Source organism: Giraffa tippelskirchi, chromosome 5 (assembly GCF_054371585.1).
Source record: "Giraffa tippelskirchi isolate mGirTip1 chromosome 5, T2T-mGirTip1v1.2.pri, whole genome shotgun sequence".
Classification (NCBI taxonomy): domain Eukaryota; kingdom Metazoa; phylum Chordata; class Mammalia; order Artiodactyla; family Giraffidae; genus Giraffa; species Giraffa tippelskirchi.
Genome location: NC_137279.1, coordinates 4,139,694 through 4,163,124, shown reverse-complemented (window position 1 = coordinate 4,163,124; position 23,431 = coordinate 4,139,694). Strand labels below are relative to the sequence as shown.

The 23,431-nt window shown below is 41.5% G+C and overlaps 1 long non-coding RNA gene across 2 annotated transcripts in view; it reads right to left on the bottom strand.

Annotated features, from left to right (window-relative positions):
• The window catches only part of LOC145507852 (uncharacterized), an 80,150-nt gene extending 56,978 nt beyond the window's left edge, over nt 1–23,172 (bottom strand). For both annotated transcript variants that reach the window (XR_014055183.1, XR_014055184.1), the window contains exon 1: nt 23,027–23,172. This is a non-coding gene — a long non-coding RNA (uncharacterized LOC145507852). The remainder of the gene's footprint in view (nt 1–23,026) is intronic.
• Nucleotides 23,173–23,431: the final 259 nt, after the last annotated feature.

The window sequence follows — 23,431 nt, the reverse complement described above, 5'->3', positions numbered from 1 at the left end:
CAGCAGTGTTGACTATAGCCATCATGCTGTGCATTGCATCCATGGGACTTATTTCCCTTAGAGCTGGAAGTTTGTCCTTTTGACCACCTTCCTTCAACTCCCACTCCCCCCCAACCTCCTACCCTGAGCAACCACAAATCTGATCTCTTTTTCTGCAAGTTTGGATTTATTTTTTAGATTCCACATACAAATGAGATCATATAGTATTTTTCTTTCTCTGACTTATTTCACTTAGCATAATGCCATCAAGGTCCACCCAAATTGTCACAAACAGAAGGATTTCTTCCACTGTCTTCCTTCTTTTTTATGGTTGACAAATATTCCATTTGATATATAGATATAGATACATATATTTCATCTTTATTTCTTCACCTATTGATGGGCACAGGTTGCGTCCATGTTCTTGGCTATTGCCAATAATGCTACACTGAACATGGAGGTACAGGTATCTTTTTGAAACAGTGATTGTATTTTTTTTGGAAAAATACCCAGAAGTGGAATTGCTGGATCATATGGTAGCTCTATTTTTAATTTTTTGAGGAAGTTCCATACTATTTTCCATAGTGGCTGTACCAGTTTACAGTCCCATCAACAGTGCACAAGCTTCCTTTTTATCCACAGCCTGGCCACTATTTGCCATCTTTTTGATAAAAGCCTCTCTAACAGATGTGAGATGATATCTACTTTTGTTTTTTTCAGGTCAATTCTTTAGTTGCCTATTGATGAGTGACAGAATACACCTAAGATTTTCAAAAAAGAAACAGAAAATATAAAAACAAGAGGGAGAAATATAAACAAGTATCTCAGGGATTCAAATCCAACTGTAAGTTTGGAGATGCGGGGGTCATGAATTCTAAAGCATAGCAGAACAGAAACCTAAAATCTCCACAACTTTTATTTCAGTATTACAATCTCATGCAAAAGCAGATGCATGTGAATCTCCTGTGCAATTGAAGACATCATTAATGATATCAAGCATGTTCTGTTAAAAAATAATATGAAAAGAACTTTCTTGGTGGGTCAGTGGTTAAGAATTTGCCTTTCAATGCAGGGGATGCAGGTTTGATCCCTGGTCCAGGAAGATCCCACATGCTGCAGGGCAACTAAGCCCAGGCACCACAACAACTGAGTCTGCCCTCCAGAGCCCGCGAGTGGCAAATACTGGGCCCACGAGTGCCCTCAGCCTCTGCTCCACACAAGGAGTGGACCCCGCTCACCGCAGCTAGAGAAATGCAGCAACAAAGACACAGCACCACCAAAGAAACAAAAACTAATTAATAAGAATCACGAAAAAAAAAAATGAAGAAAACAGTAGCCGATGGTCTTTGTGAAACGACAGTGAAAAAGCTGAAAATGCATAAACTCTCTTTCATTAAAAGAAACTAAGCAATGTGAAGCAGATTAGAAGTATAGCATTAATTCTGAAAAAAATTCTCATTTAACATTTGCATACAATTAATTTCTTACATTTTATAGGAGTTTTATCAGATTCACTTAGTAAATGTTTAAATATACATATAAAAGGAGTACCTTTCTAAGCTTCTAAGATCTTCTCTGTAGCTCAAATGGTAAAAAGTCTGCCTGCAATGCAGCAGATGGGGTTTGATCCCTAGGTCAGGAAGATCCCCTGGAGGAGGGCATTGGTTCAACCCACTCCAGTATTCTGCCTGGAGAATCCCATGGACAGAGGAGTCCGTGGGGTCGCAAAGAGTCGGACACGAATGAGCAACTAACACTACGCTATCCTTCTGATTTTACAAACCACCGATGTTCCTGTGTCTGTTGGGTCCTCCTGGAAGCAGGGGCTGACATGATGTCAGGAGAGACAATGGTCTATTGGCTCTTAATGAAAAATAAAAAGAGGAGGCTGCTGAACTGGGTAGGGAAAGGTTTCAGACCGTGATGCTGACCTGACACCTGTGAAAGGGATGAGGGAGAGGAAACAAAATTTGGCAGGAGAACCTCACACCAGGACGCACATCTGACAAATCCTTGGCCAAACCAATGGGGAGCTTAGGGACACTGCTTTGTTAGAGGAGCCCTGGGTGGGCAGAACTGGCCTCTAACCATTTAGTGCTCAGCTACTAGCAAGAGACTCCCCGGGGAGAGCATGGTCTCGGTCCAACGGCGAGGCTGCCTCCTGAAGGCGCTACAGCTTTTACCTGAATTGCCTTTTTCTCAAAGACAGACTGAGCACGGCTGCTACACATACAAAGCCCTACAGGTCTCCTGCCCACCCTGCTGGAGTCTTGATCCCACCCCTCTCCCCTTCCTGAATCCCCTTTCCAGACTCGTGCTAAGATTCCCAGTCATCATATTCTCTCGCTCACACCTGACATAAACAGCATTCCAAACACCGACGTGGAACATATTCTGTTGCTGTTATGTTACTAAGTCGTGTCCGGCTCTTTGTGACCCCACAGACTGCAGCACACCAGGCTTCCCTGTCCTCCACTATCTCCTTGACTTTGCTCAGATTCATGTCCAATGAGTCGACGATGCCATCCAATCATCTCATCCTCTGTCATCCCCTTCTCCTCCTGCCCTCAATCTTTCCCAGCATCAGGGTTTTATTCAATGAGTCGGCTCTTCACATCAGGTGGCTCAAATAGTGAAGTTTCAGTCCTTCTAATGAATATTCAGGGTTTATTTCCTTTAGAATTGACTAGTTTGATCTCTTTGCTGTCCAAGGGACTCTCAAGAGTCTTCTCCAGCACCAAAATTCAAAAGCATCAATTCTTCGGCGCTCAGCTTTCTTTATGATCCAACTCTCACATCTGCACACGACTACTGGAAAAACCATAGCTTTGGCTACATGGACCTTTGTCAGAAAAGCGATGTCTTTGCTTTTTAATACACTGTCTAGATTTGTCATAGCTTTCCTTCTGAGGGCTTTCCTGGTGGCTCAGATGGTAAAGAATCTGCCTACAATGCAGGAGACCAGGGTTTGATCCCCAGGTCAGGAAGATCCCCTGGAGAAGGAAATGGAAACCCTCCTCTGTAGTCTTGCCTGGAAAATTCCATGGACAGAGGAGCCTGGCAGGCTACAGTCCATGGAGTCACAAAGAGTCAGACACAACTGAGCAACTAACACTTCTTTCTTTTTCCTTTGGACGAGCAAGCCTCTTTTAATTTCATGACTGTAGTTACTGTCCGCAGTGATCTTGGAACCCAAGAAAAGCAAATCTGTCACTGCTTCTATTTTTTCCCCTTCTATTTCTCATAAAGTGATGGGTCTGGCTGTGGTGACCTTAGCTTTTTTTAATGTTCAGTTTTAAGCCAGCTTTTTCACTCTCCTCTTTCACCCTCATCAAGAGGCTCTTTAGTTCCTTTTTGCTTTCTACCATTAAAGTGGTATCATCTGCGTATCTGAGGTTATTGATATTTCTTCCAGCGATCTTGATTGCAACTTGCTATTCATCCAGCCAAGTATTTTGCATGATGATAAGTTAAATAAACAGGGTGACAATATACAGCCTTGATGTACTCCTTTACCAATTTTGAGCCAGTCAGATTTTCCATGTCTAGTTCTAACTATTGCTTCTTGACTCACACACAGTTTTCTCAGGAGACAGGTAAGGTGGTCTGGTATTCCCACCTCTCTAAGAATTTTCCAGTTTGTTGTGATCCACATGGTCAAAGGCTTCAGCACAGTCAGTGAAGCAGAAGTAGATGTTTTTCTGAAACTCTTTTGCTCAAATCCACATCCTCTATGGAGCCTTTACCAACTTCTCCTTGCAAATCTGTCAGTCTCTCCTCTAACAGCCATAAACACTGTAATATCACTATTGCTGTACATCGAATTCTGAGTATTTATTAGATGTTTCTCTCTCTAAGTAAATGAATAAGCTGTTTAGGAACAGAGTTCATGACTTTCTCATCTTTGAATCCCTAGCACTACCACAGTTCAGCACGTAGTAAGTGTTCAATAAATATTTGTTAAATTACTACAGCCATGATGGATATTATTGATAGTACCTTTGTTTAGTCATTACTTGAATCTTTGCAATAACTCAATATTGTGTCTGGGGCTTCCCTGGTAGCTCAGCTGGTAAAGAATCTGCCTGCAATGCAAGAGGTCCCAGTTCAATTCCTGACTCGGGAAGATTCCCTGGAGAAGGAATAGGCTACCCACTCCACTATTCTTGGGCTTCTCTGGTGGCTCAGATGCTAAGGAATCTGCCTGCAATGCGGGAGACCTGGGTTTGACCCGGGGTTGGGAAGATTCCTTGGAGAAGGGAACGGCTACCAACTCCAGTATTCTGGCCTGGAGAATTACACGGACTATATATATAGTCCATGGGATCACAAAGAATCACACAGGACTAAGCGACTTTCACTTTCACTTTCAATATTGTGTCTATCCGGAGAGTCACTGAATCTGTGAGTTTCTACACATAATGTTTGATTAATCCAGATTTTCAACCCATATCCTTTCTGTTCACAAATGTCACAAGTTCAAGACAGATCAGTCAGTCTCTCAGCTCACACATACTTTTTCTAAGAAAAATTATGAACACTCATTTTATAAGCGGCATGATTTACATTTTGGCATTAGCTGAAAGACAGTTGTGTTTTCACCTAAAGCTGCTGTGAATATATTTGTAAGTGAATATAATTTGCATATTAAATTTGCACGTTTATGACCCAGAGGTTGCAATGGAAAACAAGGGAATTAGAAATGGAAAAAATGAAAGATTATTTATTATTCAATAATCCAAGTATCTAGTAAGAAGTCCTAACAAAGCACAGCAGTAACGTGAGGTCACAAAATATTAGCAGATTCAAGTGCACCCCATGAAAGCAATACAGGTAAATGACTAGATTCATCTTCCACGGGGGGGACCCATTTTGTTGTAAGAAATTGCTTTATGTTAAAGTTCTAGATAAATAACAACCAGATTTTTGTTATTGAACATGTAAACAAATGACCTCTGCCCTAAAACTACAGTTTTTTTTAACTGATAATTAAATTTCATTATCTGTTTGATGTAACTTTAACTCTTTAATTACATGTTAAAAAATAAATCAGAAAATAAATAAAAGCAAAAAAGATAATTTACATATTATGAGAATTACATTTTTATACACAGCCATTCATACTCTTTGCAACCCTATGGACTATACAGTCCATGGAATTCTCCAGGCCAGAATACTAGAGGGGGTAGCCTTTCCCTTCTCCAGGGGGTCTTCCCATCCCAGGGATCAAACCCAGGTCTCCTGCATCGCAGGTGGATTCTTTACCAGCTGAGCCACAAGGGAAGCCGTCACACACACAGCCATTCATGATAGTCTTTCAGAGTCACACAGGAGCATAAAAGTAACCTTGATTGTGTTTATTTTCTATGTGTTAAATTACTATTAATTTGTATCAAATGCGATTTACTCTGAAAAGTACAAATTAATGAACACATATATCAGAGAAAAATAGACAATCAAGAAATAAAAACTTTATCTGTCTAAACTTTCTATTACATTTAAATATTTTATATCATACATAAAAGTCTTCATTAATTTGTGGCTCCAATTATAGCAACTGCTACAGATGTGTCTTTTTTTCCTGGGACAAGCTGACACCACTGGCACATGTACGCAGCTCTGGATGTGGTGGATCCTTTTCGTCTGCTGACAACCAGGGAACACAGAAGTAGTTTAGTTTCACCTGGCAGGACAGTGGGACACCTGTACTGCCGGCCCCAGAGTGGTGACAACTGTGGATCCTGGGCCGCTACTGAGCCCGCAGAGACACCTGCTGTCTCCTTAGAGTGTAGGCGTTCATGCCAGTCCACTGCACTGGTGACAATCTGGAAGTGTGGAACACCTTGTCACCCCAAAACGCAAATGGCAAAGAAATTGTCAACAACTGATGTCACGTCAGGAGGACTCAGGCCATTTAGGACACTGGCATGGAAAGTGTCAATAAGATTAACAGCTATAATGCCTTCAAACATAGCAAATATGTTTAATCCCATGTGTTTGAAGTGATAACTAAACAAACAAAATCCCTAAACCTAATTGGTTACTCTTGGATAACATTAGGGAACAAATTTATTATTGTGAAAACTTGTAAGTAAAAGAATAAACATTTTTTCTGCTTTCTCTGTATGAACTGTAACATGGTAGCTGAAATGACAGAAGAGAAGAATTTTCTATTTCTAGAAACACCTCAGCAAATAAGTAAAGGAATGCCTTGATCAGATTATCACTATTTTGCAGCTTCAAATAAATTAATGGGGGCTTTCCTGGAGGCTCAGTAATAAGGAATTCGCATGCCAAACAGCAAACATGGGGTTTGACCCACCTGCCAAGCAGCAGACATGGGATCAGGAAGATCCCTGGAGAAGGAAATGACAACCCATTCCAATATTCTTGCCTGGGAAACCTCATGGACAGAGGAGCCTGGCGGGCTACCATCCATGGGGTTGCAAGAGTCACACATGCCAGCAACTAACCAACAGCAACAATAAATTAATGGAGCCAGGTATTAAGCATTAACAGCTACCAACATCACAAAAAAGAGACAATCAATCATTTGTGCCCCCTAATAGAACACAACAGTCTCTTAAGGTGCCTTGGCAAGAAAAAAAGTCTCATCTATATCTGATCAATTCTTTAGGTCCAATTTCCAATTCATAAGGAGTGCAAACAACCCTGTTTCTTCCACAAATACTTGTCAAAGGGAAAAAAATACACTGAGGAAGACCTATAGATGAAAAACTGTAAGAAAAGAAAATATACCATTTAAGAGACAATTAGAAATTCAGTAATACCATATTTATTAAGAAAATATCCTTCTTCTTTTAGATGTAAAAATAGTATTGTGGTTATATTTGGAGGAGTTCATATCCTTTATAGACTTGAGAGCTAAAATATTTATGGTATTTGTCATTTATTACAAAATAATATGGTTGAAGGAGCAGATGTTCTATAAGTGAAATAATGGTGGCCATGGGTGCACAAGTACGGAAGCTGGATGACGGGCACATGGAGATTCATTACACTTTCTCTGTGCACGTTTGTATTTGTTTCAAATGTTCAGCAAGAAAAATTTTAAGGTAATAGGAAAGGACAAAAATGAGAAGAAAATTACTGTAAAATGATAGCAATTCTAACAAAGAGGTCAGCCAAAGCTCAACTCCCTCAGAAATAAAGATGGAAATTTATTCAACCGCATAGCTCACATAATTCATTAAAAACTTTAAATATATACCATTTTAGGAACAAAAATTTCAAAAGGTTTATCTGCATAAGTGTTTAATAAAGCTAATTGTCACTACATGAGAAAACATTTGGCTTGGTCCCTTTAACGAATGTATTTTATTCTTTTTTTTTTTTTGTCCTTGTCCACATAAAGTCAAAGGATTTGACTTTTCTTTTATAGCACTTGGCACTATTGCCTACCAAAAGATGACATGCTGCTGGTTTTTATATATATATATATATATATATGTGTGATTTTTTTGGTATTCTCTCTGAACATGACCTCAGGAAATTCCATTTCACTCTAGGTGGCAGAACTTCTCTATTAGAGGGTGGAGAGTGAGGGACTCTATTCTTCTGCTTCAAAAGAAATTTTTCAGTAAAGACTTAGCGTTTGAGATAAGAAGGAAAAAATAACAAGTTGCTTTTTTGTATACTTCCGGTCTGGTAAAATACTTGACTTGTAAGTATGTCCCCATTTTCACAGAATACTTTTGTTTTGTTGGAAGGAGCAGAGGATAGAAAAGGACAAGGAAGAAAGTGAAAGGGGAAAGAAGAATAAAAAATTTTACAAAACAGGGTAGGAAGGCAGCGTAGGAGTATTTTTCTCAAGAAATTTTCATTGTGCCAAAAGTAGGTATGTTTTTGTAATTATTAAGTTCTTCATTAATTAAACCACTTTCCTTTTAGTTTCTCTCATTCCATAAGAAATGTGTAAAACATGCATCAACATATATAGAAAACACTGATTCCCTCTTAGCCTCAGGCCCGAGGTGGTCAATGGCATCAGTCTATCCTCACCTCTCCTCTTACATGTAAAGACATTCAAAGGGCACTTGGAATTTTTTGTTTGTTTGCTGTTCCAAATATTAGGGAATACTGTATGCTGGAACTTGCTTTCCTCATCTAATACATCATAGACATCTCAAGTCCATAGAAATCTAAGTCATTCTTTTAAACAGTCACATAATATTCCAAGGCAAAAATGTACTACACCAAACTATAGCCCTGTTGATAGACAATGAGACTGGATCCATTTTTCAGCCACCATAAGCAATGCCAAAGTAAAGATTCTTTAATGTGGCCTTAAAAAATGATGTGTCTATTTCTACAGAAGAGCTATTCAAAAATGGAATTCGTATGTTAAAGAGAATATGTATTTTAGAATATAACAGACATTGCTAGCTTTCTTTTGAAAAATGTTTGCAATTTATACTCCCACTAACAATATATTACAGTGTCCATTTTTTCATTTAGGTCTTATGAACAATCAATGTTATGACCCTTTTTAATTTCTGCCATCAAATAAGAAAGATTCAAATTATCAAAAGAATTATTCCTTACTGTTTTCCCTGAATTGAATTCATAGTCTATCTGTTGAGGTCTCTGACATCTGCAGGAGGTTTGCCCCATGGGGTCAGCCTAGAGACTGGACTGAAGCAGTGATATTCTTTGCCCTACTCTGTGGTCATAGATTGCCTACAGGAGATTGTACCATTGGAATTGTACTACCAGGAAAAAGCATGATATACAGACTAATACCGCCATTGTCATATATGAAAGACGCCTTGATATTCACTGGAAACAAAGTGACAGAAACAGAAAACCTCAGGGGTTAAAGATGCTCTCCAATGTCTAACTCTTATCTATAAAACTCCTGCCAACTTATTATCGTACCTCGGCTTAATTTCCTCTAGTGATGGGGAGGCTACAAAAGCAGACAGCCATTCCTTAGTAACAAAGCTAACTTAAATGGAACGTTTACTCTGTACCAGACACAATTGACAGTGCCTGGCAGGAAGCATCTCATTTAATCCTTACAAAAGCCCTCTGGGGGAGGCATTACTATTATACCTATTTCACCGGATAAACCAAGGCACACATCACAGGGACAGCAATGGCTGTCATTGATTTGAAGTCCATGGGAAGCCATCTCTTAATCTCTGCCCCTTACTGCCTCCCAGAGGCAGTCTGTAAAACTCCAAATGCCAACCCTTTTCTTTACAGACCTAAACATTTGTTCCAGTGGTTGTTTCACTGTTCTAAGCCTACTCCTCTCATCTCCACATATTCTCCTAAAATCTTTCACATCTGAAAATACTACAATACTTGAAAGCATCTATTAGGTTCTTCATTAGTCTTTAGCTCTAGAAACCAGAGAGTATTTAGAGGAAGCTTGAGAAAGATTAGCTCACAGAACTCACCCTATAGCAAGACTGAGAAAAGAGTAGTATCCATACCTTGTACTTATTACAAACCCCAATTCAAGTCAACTATGAGTCTTTATAGGAAAGGGGGCTAAAAATTTCCAGAGGAGGGATCAAGTATCCAGCATTAAAACACAAAACTGTAATGGGAAAAATTAACGTAATACCATCATATTTTTGAAGTCTCAGTCAAATCCATCGGTGAAACACACATGCCTAAAAAGGCTCCCATAGAAAAGCTCACATACCTAAGGATTAAGCCTCTTATTTTTCTCAACCTCTTTCAAGGTATTCAGACTTGCTTTGTGGCCTGGCATGTGATCCGTCCTGAAGAATGTTCCATGTGCTCCCGAAACCAGTGTGTATTCTGCTGCTCTGGGACGGAGTGTTTTATACAGATCTAGGGTTCAATCTTTTCAGAATACAATCACTGAGAGCGTGGCATAAGAGAGCAGTTTAGTAATGTTTCAGTCATAGAAACTCAACGAAAAGTACAACAATAAAATTAGCATTCATTAAAATCACAAAAATTTTCACATTTATCACCAGAGAATGGATTCAGTGGAAATTTAAATAGAAAACAAAATCAGATGGCACAGGAGATGTAAAAATATGCCTGTAATGAGTATCTAGTATGTCAATCAAAGGCTGAGAAAGGATGTACTAATGTATAGTCTTTCTCTCTCTAATCACATTTCTTCCACTGATAAAACATCTATGATTTAGGCTGTATTTTTCATTTATCTCGTATATCAGAGGATTAATTTTTTCTGAAGTTTTTCTCTATTTTTTGCACTTTCAGAAAGTGGAATAGTTAGTTAATCTCTTGAAATCCAGGCCATATTAACATTACAGCTCCTATTTTTTTTCTCCTAAATTATCTGCACACATGTGAGGTCTAGTTCATGGAGCTTTATTCCTAACAATTCTGCTACATTTTCTCACTGCTTGTTTCTCAATGCATTTATCATCACTTCTTTAAACTCAAGAAACCAACCTATGTATTGTTGGCTTGTACTGAAATAATTCTGAGACCAACACTAAAAACTCCACACAAACAGCGAAAATAAAAACTTGTAAGAAAAAAACGACTTCATTAGGTGATTATGAATTTTTTGTTATTCTATTTTTATTTGCAAATTATAAGTATTTTTATATAAACATTTATGTAACATTTAGACAAACATATAAAATGTGGCTCTATATTTTTAAGTAGTTGATATTAAGATAGTTATTAAATCTAGCTAAATATTCCTGTCATTGGTTTCTTTGAACTAGACTATTAATTGTTAATTGAATCAAATTGAAGATTCAGCCAGAAGATTCCTAACACTTTAGATACCTTTGAATATTCAGTTTCCTAAATTTATATGAGGTGGATGGGCTATTTAAAAATGTGGACTTTAACTTAATGAAATTTAGTAAACATATTTTTAACTTCTGAACCACTGTACTACAAGTTAATATATAACAAGTGTTGTTGTTTAGTCACTAAGTCATGTTCAACTCTTTGCAACCCCATGGACTATATAGCCCACCAGACTCCTCTGTCCATGGGGTTTCCCAGGCAAGCGTACTGGAGTGGGTTGCCATTTCCTTCTCCAGGGGAATCTTTCTGACCCAGGGATCAAACCCATGTCTCCTGCATTAGCAGGCAGATTCTTTATCACTGAGACACCTGTGAAGCCATATAACAATTGCTGTACATATTTATTTGAATTTTCTATTGAATTTTTCTATATTTTGTAGAATATAGCAAGTATTGGTTAGCTTGGGATAAAAAATTTGTTTGTTTTTGACATGCACACACATACCTAGTTGGGGATGGAATATACAAATGGATTTGTTCCAGAGGTTGGATCAAAGGCCAGTTTTTCAGGTTATTAAGGGAAACTAACGGGCTCAATATAAGTATTTTTTAATTAAAATGTGACATATATTAATTCCTTTTCATAGGAAGTTCCCCCACCAAAAGGGGAGGGAACATTTTTAAAAATTGAGACATAATTTACATGTAACACTGTACTGCTTTTAGATATAAAACAATAATTTCTATATATACTGCAACATGATTACCAAAATAAGTTTAGTTAACATCCATCACCACAAATTGTTATACATTTTTTTCTTGTAAAGAGAACTTTTAAGATCTACTCTTAACAATTTTCAAAGATACAACATAGCATTATTAACTACAGTCAGCATGCTGTACATTACATTCCCAAGAATAATTTATCTTATAAGTGAAGGTTTGTACTTTCTGACCACTATCATCCATTTCATCAGACTCCTAACCCCATCTCTGGCAACTACCAGTATGTTTTCTGCATCTATCAGTATAAGATCAGCTAGCTTGTTTGCTTGCTTTTTAGATTCCACACATAAGTAAGATCATACAGTATTTGTCTTTCTCTGTCTGACATAGTTTACTTAGCATAATGCTTTCAAGGTTCATACACACTGTTGCAGATGGCAGGATTTTCTTCTTTTTTATGCCTGAATATTATTACATGAGCTTCCCTGATAGCTCAGTTGATAAAGAATCCACCTGCAATGTGGGAGACTCTGGTTCGATTCCTGGGTTGGGAAGATCCCCTGGAGAAGGGATAGGCTACCCACTCCAGAATTCTTGGGCTTCCCTTGTGGCTCAGCTGGTAAAGAATCCACCTGCAATGTGGGAAACCTGGGTTCAAACCCTGATTTGGGAAGATCCCCTGGAGAAAGGAAAGGCTATCCACTCCAGTGTTCTGGCCTGGAGAATTCCATGGACTGTAGTCCATGGGGTCACAAAGAGTTGGACACAATATTATTCCATAGTATCAATATGTGTGTATACATGTGCTTGTGTGTGTACATATGTCCATAAAACATCTTCTTTATCCATTCATTCATCAGTGGACATAGGTTGTTTTCAAGTCTTAGTTATTACAAATAATGATGCAATGAACATCGGGGTGCAGACACCGTTTCAAGATACTGGTATTTTTTTCTTTGGATAAATACTCAGAAATGAAACAGCTGGATCATATGTTTTGCCCTATGTTGTTTAGTTTCCACAATTCTGTGAATTTCCCTGCTTTCTTTCTGTTACTGATTTCTAATTTCATCTTGTTGTAGCAAAACAAAAAAGTTACTTTGATCTTTTTGATACCTATCTTTTAAATGTCAAAAGACCTAATTTGTGATCTAACATATGATGACACCACCCCTATGGCAGAAAGTGAAGAAGAACTAAAGAGCCTCTTGATGAAGGTGAAGGAGGAGAGTGAAAAAGTTGGCTTCAAGCTCAACGTTCAGAAAACTAAGATCATGGCATCTGGTCCCATCACTCCATGGGAAATAGATGGGGAAACAGTGGAAACAGTGTCAGACTTTATTTTTTGCGGCTCCAGAATCACTGCTGATGGTGACTGCAGCCATGAAATTAAAAGACGCTTACTCCTTGGAAGGAAGGTTATGGCCAACCTAGATAGCATATTTAAAAGCAGAGACATTACTTTGCCAACAAAAGTCCGTCTAGTCAAGGCTATGGTTTTTCCAGTAGTCACGTATGGATGTGAGATTTGGACGGTGAAGAAAGCTGAGTGCCGCAGAATTGATGCTTTTGAGCTGTGGTGTTGGAGAAGACTCTTGAGAGTCCCTTGGACTGCAAGGAGATCCAATCAATCCATCCTAAAAGAGATCAATCCTGGGTGTTCATTGGAAGGTCTGATGTTGAAGCTGAAACTCCAATACTTTGGCCACCTCATGTGAAGGGTTGACTCATTGGAAAAGACCCTAATGCTGGGTAGGATTGGGGGCGGGAGGAGAAGTGGACAGAGGATGAGATGGTTGGATGGCATCACCGACTCGATGAACATGGGTTTGGGTAGACTCCGGGAGTTGGTGATGGACAGAGAGGCCTGGCGTGCTGCAATTCATGGGGTCGCAAAGAGTCGGACACGACTGAGCGACTGAACTGAACTGAACATATGGTCTATGATGGAAAATAGACCCACGTACACTTGACAAGAATGTGTATTCTGCTGTCATTGAGTAGAGTATAAAGTCTATTAGATCTAATGGTTTATTGTGGTAAGTCCTCTGTTTCCTTACTATTTTCTATTTTTTTTTATCTAGGGTGGAGCATTATGTCTCCAACTACTGCTGTAGTTCTATTTCTCCCTTCAATCTGTCCATTTTTGTTTTGTATATTGTGATGATATTTTATTAGGGGTGCTGTTATCACTATGTTGTGTCTCTTTTGCCACCCTGTGGACTGTAGCCCACCAGGCTCCTCTGCCCATGGCATTTCCCAGGCGAGAATATTGGAGTGAGTTGCTATTTCCATCTCCAGGAGATCTTCTTTACCCAAGGATCAAACCTGTGTCTCTTGCACTTCTGCACTGCAAGCGGATTCTTTACCATGAGCCACCAAGGAAGCCCCAATAACATTAGGTACTGTCTACTATAAGAAGACATGGTGCTGCTTTATTTATATATTAAAGGCATTTTTTAGTATTCTCTCTGAACAACATGATCTTAGGTATGAAGATGTTTGCAACTGTTTATCTTATATTGAACATTTATTAATATATAATTAATGTATGATTAATTTATAATATCCCTTATTTCTTATAAACATTTCTAATTAGAGTCTGTTTTGCCTGATATTGGTATTATATCCCTGTTCTCCTTGGGTTTCTATTTGCATGGAATATCTTTTTCAGTCTTTTCACTTTCAATCTATTTGTGTCTTTGGATTTAAAGCGAATTTCCTCTGGATAATATATAATCAGATCACTTTTTTAATCCATTCTGCCAAGTTCTCTCTTGATTGTAGCTTAATCCACCTATATTTAAAATAATTAGTGATAAAGAGAGAACTCTTGTCATTTTGCTACTTAGTTTCTCCATGGCTTACAGTTTTTTTTTTTGGTCTCTTATTTTCTGCATTAGTTTTCTTTTGTGTTTAGTTGATTTTTTCGCAGTGAGCTGTTTGAATTCTTTCATCATTTCCTTTTGTGCACTATGCACATTCTCAGTTTTTGTTTATCTGGGAATGTTTTAACTTCTTTCTCACTTTTGGAGGAGAGTTATTTTTTTAAATTAATTTATTTATTTTAATTGGAGGCTAATTACTTTACAATATTGTAGTGGTTTTTGCCTTACATTGACATGAATCAGTCATGAGTGTACATGTGTTCCCCATCCTAAGCCCCCCTCCCACCTCCCTCCCCATCCCATCCCTCAGGGTCATCCCAGTGCACCAGCCCTGAGCACCCTGTCTCATCCATCAAACCTGGACTGGCGATCCATTTCACATATGATAATATACATGTTTCAATGCTGTTCTCTCAAATCATCCCACCCTCGCCTTCCCACACAGAGTCCAAAAGTCTGTTCTTTATATCTGTGTTTCTTTTGCTGTCTCGCATATAGGGTCATCGTTACCATCTTTCTAAATTCCATATATATGCATTAATATACTGTACTGGTGTTTTTCTTTCTGACTTACTTCACTCTGTATAATAGGCTCCAGTTTCATCCATCTCATTAGAACTGATTCAAATGCATTCTTTGGGGAACAGTTTTTACAGATATAGGACTCTTGGTTGACAGTTTATTTTTTCTCTTCATAATACTTTGAATGTATCAACCTACAGCTTTTTGACCTCCAAAGTCTGGTGAGAAATTAATTGATGATCATTGAAGATCCTTTATGGGTGACAAATTGTTTCTGTCTCACTGTTTCCAAAATTCTTTGTCTTTCAACAGAGTTTGTTTATAATGTGTCTTGGTGGTGGGTCTCTGAGTTCATTCCACTTGGAATTCATTAAGTTTCTTAAGCATTTATATTCATGTATTTCATCACATTTGGGAAGTTTTCTGCCCTTATTTCTTTAAATAGTCTCTCTTCTCCTTCTGGGACTCCCACAGCGCACATGTTGGTCCGTCTGATGGCAGCACACAGGTGCTTTAGGCTCTGTTCACCAATCATTTTTCTTTCTGTTCCTCAGACTCAATAATTTCCATAGTCCTATTGTCAAGTTTGCAGATTCTTCTGCCTGTGCAAACCTGCTTTTGAATCCTTCTAGTGAATTTTTTCATTTCAGTTATTGAATTTTTAGCCCCAGAATTTCTTTCAGCTTTTTAGATTTTCTACATCTTTCTTGACAAAGTGTATATTTTCTGTATTAATAATTAATTCAACAAATATTTATTAAAAACCTACATATACAAGTGAAGAGGGAAAACTGCCTACTTTCAAAATACTACATTCTACAGGAGGTTACTTACAATAATTAAACAAATACATAAAACCATTCAAGTATTAATAATTGTGATGAAGAAAATAAAGCAGTGTAAAATAACAGAAAATGTGATGGGAAAGTCCCTTCTAGAGAGCAGGGTTAGCGGAGACCTAGCTTGTGCAGCTGGCCTTGTGAAGGTCTCGGGTAACAGCATTTCAAGCCTAGAGGACGATAGAGGCAGCTTCTGAATCACGGCCTGTTGGAGGAAGAACAAGAGGACCAGCCTGCGTCGCCAGAAGTAAGGGAGAGGAAGAGGGCCCGAGAGCTTGGCTGGTTCCAGGTCACTGGATCACGGAAATATGTTACAAATGGAGTCTTCCTTTTTTCTGGGTCATTTTAGGGTTTTTTTTCTTCTTTTTAAAAAAATTTTTATTGAGGTATATTTGATTTACAACATTGTTAGTTTTAGGTGTACAACATAGTGATTCAAAATTTTTATAGATTATACTCCATTTGTAGTTATTATAAAATATTGGCTATATTCCCTGTGCTGTACAATATATCCTTGTAGCTCACTCATTTTATACATAGTAGTTTGTACCTCTTACTAATCTATTTCTATCTTGCCCTTTCACTCTGCAACCAAAAGGTCTAGGGTTTTAACCTATGCAACCAAACCCTTTTCTTGGAATACCAAAAAAAAGAAAGAAAAAAACACCGCTCTATCTACAAGGATAAATCATAAGCTCTAGGGGTTGAAAGACACAAAAAGGAACAATTCCAGAACTCTCACTTGAAAAGACTCTTAGTTGCTGACATATTTGGGGTAGAAGAATCCCATTTTCCTGAAACAACCCAATTATGCAGTGTGTCTATCCTGTTACAACACGACCTCTCTTTTACTTGCCAACTAGGAATGCTGGAAAGAAGTCCAAGGTGCGTTTGGTCACGAGTAACACTGGGCAAGTCCTCTAATCTCTTTAAAGCTCAGCTCTTCATCTGCCTCTGTGCTGTGGCAAAATGACATGAACCTTAAGATGTTTTGTGAGCATGTAAGTGTATTAGTTCAGGTTGCCTCTAGAAGCAGCTGCCAAGACAGGCTTAGACATGAAGGAGATTAACTGGAGGAGGGGAGAGAGGCTGGTTTGACCCAATGGAAGGAGAGAGAGAGATCTAAGGAGGCATGGGTCGGAAGAGTGCCAAACGGCAGCTCAGTTCCAAGAGAAGCTCTTCCAGGAGGCCAGGCTGAGGACAGACTGTCCTGGAGCCAAAGTCATCGGCAGAGGGACCCCTCGCCTTACTGGGTGGACCTGCCTTCACGTCCCCTCTGTGCTCAGCCATCAGTCAGGAGACACTCGTGGGAAATGAGGTGTCTGTGCAAACACAGGCGTGCACGCAGGGAGCAGCGTGTGCGGCCGTCAGTCGTGGACGCTCTTTGCAGGAGGATCCAAGCAGCACATTTCCGTGACTGCAACAATCCACCACCCTCGCGCCTCACAGTTTATTGCTCCCAGCAATTCAGGGAATAGCCAGCTATTTCATGGTTCCCGGGCCTTCTCTTCCTGAGGAGAGGGGACAGTGGGAAGAGTGATAGCCCCCGTTACTGCTCCTGGTTGGACTCTGGGCACAGTTGGTGGCTCCCAGTTCACCTTCCACTTTCCATTCTAGTGGGTCTCTGGTTAGGACTCCATTCCCACATCGCTTTCAGTGTGGAGTGGGTCCCTGGGTTAGGATTCCATGGCAACAGATCAGGCTTTTCGTAGGCTCCTGGATTATGGGGATGGCTGAGGCCTGGAGGCCCGGAAGGTAAGCTCATACATAGCACAGGCGTCTATCCCTGTGAGGATAAACCCCTGACCCTTCCCACACGGAAGGAGCTGAGAGTGGCTGACCAGCCACCAGGTGGCTGGTGGGTCTCCTTGGATGGTGCGGTCAGAAGCTCCTGTCGGAGTGTGCTGCTCACAGGTTGGACAGAGGCAAAGCAGCTAGGTCAGTCTTCTAAATGGGGTCTGACCGGTTGATACTATAGGCACACTCTGTCAACACGATCATTTCACTTACGGGCCCATCATGCCGACTCCACTGTTGGAACTCCAGAATCCCAGAGGCTCTGTTGTGATTCCTTCCCCAGAGCTTGCCATTGGCACCCTGTGACATTTTTCCCACGACTGACACCCCTAACACCATACAGTTTGCTGGGTTGTATGGCCCAAGGGATCGGGCTGCTTGTGTGGCAGCCTAGACCTGTTGTGGAAGCGTTAGTCCCTCAGCTGTGCTTGACTCTTTGTGATCCCATGAACAGTAGCCTGCCAGGCTCCTCTGTCCATGGAATTCCCCAGGCAAGAATACTGGAGTGTATTGCCACTCCCTTCTCCAGGGGATCTTCCAGACCCAGGGATCAAACCTGGGTCTCCAGCATTGCAGGCAGATTCTTTACTGTCTGAACCAGCAGGGAAGCCCTTCATGCTCTGGGCCCCATTCAAAACTACCAGACTTCCATGTCACCCGACACGTCACCTGGACAGGGGTTCTTGGATGGGATGTGTGTTGCCTCCGGAGCCCAGTATTGTGCTTCCTGTTCTGTGGTAGGAGATGCAAGATGTGGCGATGTGTGTCTTATTTAGGAGCGGGTATCCCAACACCCTCCTGACTGCTGGACTCCTGAGAACATCACTGAAGAGGCAGGTTCCTGAATCTGCAGATGATTTGAGTTTTACCTCTTGGAGTGCACGTGTCTTAGCAAGGACTCCAGAGTGCTGGCCACCTCTTGCTCAACCTACCCAGTCAGCATGATGTAATCAATGTAATGGGTCATAATGATGTCTATGGATGTTCAGGCAGTTCATATCTCTTTGGACTATATTATGATGGAGGATGGAAGAGTTAACAGAACCTTGATGCAAAATTGCAAATGAATATCACTTGTCCATCCGATGTGAATTCAAACTGATTCCGGTCTTCTTTTCTAAGTAAAAAATTTTTAAAGGAACATGACAGTAAATATTACAGGTTTTGCAGGCCGTACAGTCTCTGTTGCAGCGACTCGACTCTGCTGTTGAAGTGTGAAAGCAATAATATGTAAATGAGTAAATGTGGCTGTGTTCCAATAAAACTTCATTTACAAAACAGACAGCTGACCAGGTTTGGTCCACAGGCTGTAGGTTTTTTCATCCCTGCTCTTTTCCATCCAGAATCAAGAGGAGTGCACTCACCAATCCAGTTGACACATATCATTTACCTGAGACCTGATTCTCCGGTTCTAGTCTTGACACCACATCCGGCCAGCAGCACAGCTGAGGTTTGTCAAGTTCATAGTAGTCCACTGTCATTCTCCAGGTTCTCCAGGGGCCAGATTGGTGATATGATGTGGAAAGTTACCCCAGCATTCTTTAGGCCGTTAATGGTGGCACTACCCTCTGCTATGACCCTGAGATGCAATAATGTTTTTGGCTAACTGTTTTGGTGGAGAGGGATTTGTTGCAGAGTTTTCCACTTGGCCTTCAACACTGTAACAGCTCTTTCTTACTCCATAGGCTTAGAAGCTTACGTCAGGGTTACTCCAATTGCCAAGGATATTAATACTGGTGATACAGTCAGGGTTTGGAGAAAGGACTATTGGCTGGATCTTCAGATTCTCTGTCTCCACAGTGAACCTGACCCAAGGTGAGCCAGACTTTGTCAGGACTCCACCTGTCACCTAGCTCCTGCAATTCCTCACTCTAACAGAAACATGATGATTGTGCTAGTACAGGTCCTTCAAGAAGCAGAAACCAAGATGGTGTTAAACATGCAAGAAATGAGATGTCCAACAGACACATGAAAAAGACGCTCAACATCACTAATCATCAGAGAAATGCAAATCAAAACCATAATAAGATATCACCTCACACCTCCCAGAATGGCTATCATCACAAAGACAAGAAATAACGAGTGTTGGTGAGGATGTGGAAAAGGGAACCCTCATGCACTGCTTGTGGGAATGTAACTTGGTGCAGACAGTATGGAAAACAGTACAGAGGTCTCTTAAAATATTAAAAATAGAATTATCTGTAATTCTACTTCTAGATACTTACCCAAAGAAAACAAAAACACTAGTGTGAAAAGATATATGCTTCCCTGTGTTTACTGTAGTATTATTCACAATAACCAAGATATGGAAGCAACCTGTGTCAACAGATGAAAGGATAAAAGTTTATATATATATATATATATATATATATATATACCTAAAGTTTATATATATTTATATACAATGGAATATAACTCGGTCATTAAAAAATGAAATCATGCCATTTCGACAACATGGATCGATCTAGAGGGTACTACAGTAAGTGAAATAAGACAGAAAGAGAAAGAAAAATACTGCATGATCTCATGTATGCATGGCAACTTAAAAGCAAACAAACAAAGCACAATGAAAACAAACTCTCTCATAGAGAACAAAAGGGCAGGTGCCAGAAGGACGGGTGGGGAGGTGAAAAAGGTGCAGGGGATTGAGAGGCACAAAGCTCCAATTATAGAATAAATAAGTCACAGGGATGTAATCAGTGTGCAGTGTAAGGAATATGCTCAAAAACACTGTAATAACTTTGTACAGGGACAGATGGTTACTTGACTTATTATGGTGACCATTTCATAATGTATGCAAACATCAAATCATGTGCTACACCTGAAACTAACATTATATTGTGTGTTAACTACATTTCAATTTTAAAAACACATGAGAGAGAAATAAATTATTATTATAAGTCACTGGGGGTGGGGGCGGGGACTTCTGGAAACTTAATACCCAGCATTTAAAGAGTTCCCACAAATAACAAAGAACAGACTCTCCAATTTAAAAATGGGTACATTGAGTGGACATTTCTTCAAAGAAAATGTGCAAGTGGCCAGTAAGTCCCTGAAAAGATGCTCAGCATCACTAATCATCATGGAAAAGCAAAGCAAGACCACAGTGACATACCATTTCACACTCACTAGCATGGATAACATAAAAATAAATAAAAAATTACAAGCATTGCTAAGATGTGGAAAAACTAAGAACACTTGTGCACTGCTGGTGGAGATGTAAGATGCCACAGCCACTGTAGAAAACAGTACAGTGATTCCTTAAAAAAATTAAAATTGAATTACCATGTGATCCAGCAATTTCACTTCTGGGTATAAACTCAAAAGCATCGAAAGCAAGTTCTCAAAGAGATATTTGTACATCTATGTTTATAGAAGTGTTAGTTACATTAGCCGAAAAGCAGCCCAAATATCCATCGACAGATGAATGTGGCGCATACATACAACAGAGTATTAGTCAGCCTTAAAGCGTTAGTCACTCAGTCATGTCCCACTCTTTGTGACGCCATGGACTGTAGCCCACCAGGCTCCTCTGTGCATGGAATTGTCCAGGCAAGGATACTGGAGTGGGTTACCATTCTCTTCTCCAGGGAATCTTCCCGACCCAGGGATCAAACCCGGGTCTGCTGCATTGCAGGCAGATTTTTTTTTTTAACCATCTGAGCCACCAGGAAAGTTACAAAAGGAGGAAAATTCTTTCAGATGCTATAACACAGGCAAGTCTTAAAGACATTATTGGTTAAGTGAAGTCAGACAGCCACGAAAGGACAAATACTGTCTGATTCCACTTTGACGAGATACGTGTAGCAGTCAAATTCACGGGCACAGAAAGTCGAATGGCGGTCCCAGGGGCTGGGGAGCCGGGGCTCGGAAAGACGAAGAAAGTTCTGGAGATAAAGGGCAGTGAGGGCTGCACAAGGTGAGGCACTTCAGGCCTCTCTAAGATTTGTACTTGTAGCGAATTCCCCGGCGGCCCAGTGGTTAGGAGTCTGCCCTTTCACCAGCTACGTCCAGGTGAGGGAACTAAGATCCCACAAGCCTTGCTGTGTGGCCAAAACAAAAGAACAAAACACTGTGCCCTTCTATATAGGTTAAAAAACGGTGAATTTTATGTACATGTACTTTACAACAACTTAAAAATTTGTGTTTGAAATGATACATTTTATGTTGTGCATTAAACTAAAATACACATTTTGAAAAATGCAAGCAACTTATTTTGGGAGAAAACTTGTAAGAAGAGATGGAGAGGGAGCCAGGAAGGGCTGGGAGGAGCATGAGACCACAAGGTAGCCGTGCCCCGGACGGAAGGCGAGCGGGCGGGCAGGCTGGGGAAGCGTCTGTCGGCTCTGCCGTTCTAAGCAAAGTCCGCCAGGCTGCCTGGGGACCCTCACCCCACAAGTGGCCTCTCAGAGGAAGCCCGCGCCTCTCAGGAGTAGGCCTGCCCTGGCTGGCTTAGTCAGGGCTGGAAGGAGCCCGGAAGCCCCAGGGGGAAGACGGGGACGGATCTGGAGTGCGGCAACTGCAGCTGGCTGGCTGGTCCTCGCTACGGTCGTGACCAGTAGTGCCACTTCAGATCCAAGTCCGAAAGTCAGCTCAGACCCTGCATCCCACACACCCTCACACCCCTGGGAGCTGGCCTCCGCCCAGGGCACTCTCACTCAAGGGAACGGCCCTCCGAGGGAGGGACAAGGGCGTCACCATACACACTTGTCACGGGGCTGCGCCGGTCCTCCGAGGACCCCGGCACCTGCTCCAGGCAATGAGTCCAGATCCCCAGACGCGCTCAGGTCCAAGAACTGAGCATAGAGTGGACACGATATTGGGATGACCGTGCTGATCCTCGTGTTCTTCCTCTCTTGTCATTTTTTTTTTTTAATGGTTTGGACATGTTTCCAGGTGGCGCTAGTGGTAAAGAACCCCGCCTGCCAATGCAGGAGACATAAGAGAGGTGGGTTCGATCCCTGGGTTGGGAAGATCCCCTGGAGGAGGGCATAGCAACCCACTCCAATATTCTTGCCTGGAGAATCCCATGGACAGAGGCGCCTGGGGGGCTACAGTGCACGGGGTCCCAAAGAGTCGAACAGGGCTGGAAGGACTTAGCACACACGCAGAGAGCGGTCTGGGGCTGTCTGGCCTCTGGGTGCTCTGCCCGGTCAGCTATCGCTACAACTTCCCGCCGTCCACCGCCTCCTGGCCGCCCCTCCGGCCTGGCTGACACCGCGGGCGCCGTGCCCTTGCCGCCTGCCCACGCTGCTTCAGCACCAGCACCCCCACGAGCCCTCTCGCCCGTGGATTTCAGCCGCGCGATGCCGGGACCGCCCACCCCCTCCCGGCCCCCGAAGGTGCTGGGGACCCTCTCGCCAGGGCGCTCCGACGGCCCTCCAACAGGATGCCCTCTGCGTCATCCCCCCGAAACCCTCTCTCCTCTCGGGTTTTCTGGCCTCACAAAACATATCCATTCCAGCGCGGTCTGTCTCAGACAAGGCCTGTTAACAATTCCCGGGAAATGAAAATATACTCGGAGGAATAAAATCTAACCTTTTCTATCCTCGGGGCTTAGTCTCGTTTCACTGGCTCTCGGGGTCTGGAGGGCAGAGGAATTGCAAGCTGACCAGTCAGACCGGAGTCCCTGGAGCAAATGGGCCACTCTCACACCTCAGCTTAGGGCCGCGTGCAGACGCATCTCTGTTTAAGGGCCGCGTGCAGACGCATCTCCGTTTAGGGCCGCGTGCAGAGGCATCTCCGTTTAAGGGCCGCGTGCAGACGCATCTCCGTTTAGGGCCGCGTGCAGAGGCATCTCCGTTTAAGGGCCGCGTGCAGACGCATCTCCGTTTAGGGCCGTGTGCAGAGACTGCACCCAGCTCTGCGCTCTGCAGCCTCCGCAGCCCAGCTGCCCCGCCCAGCGAGAACCTTGCCCCTGTCCCGCCCCCCAGGAGGCCCTAA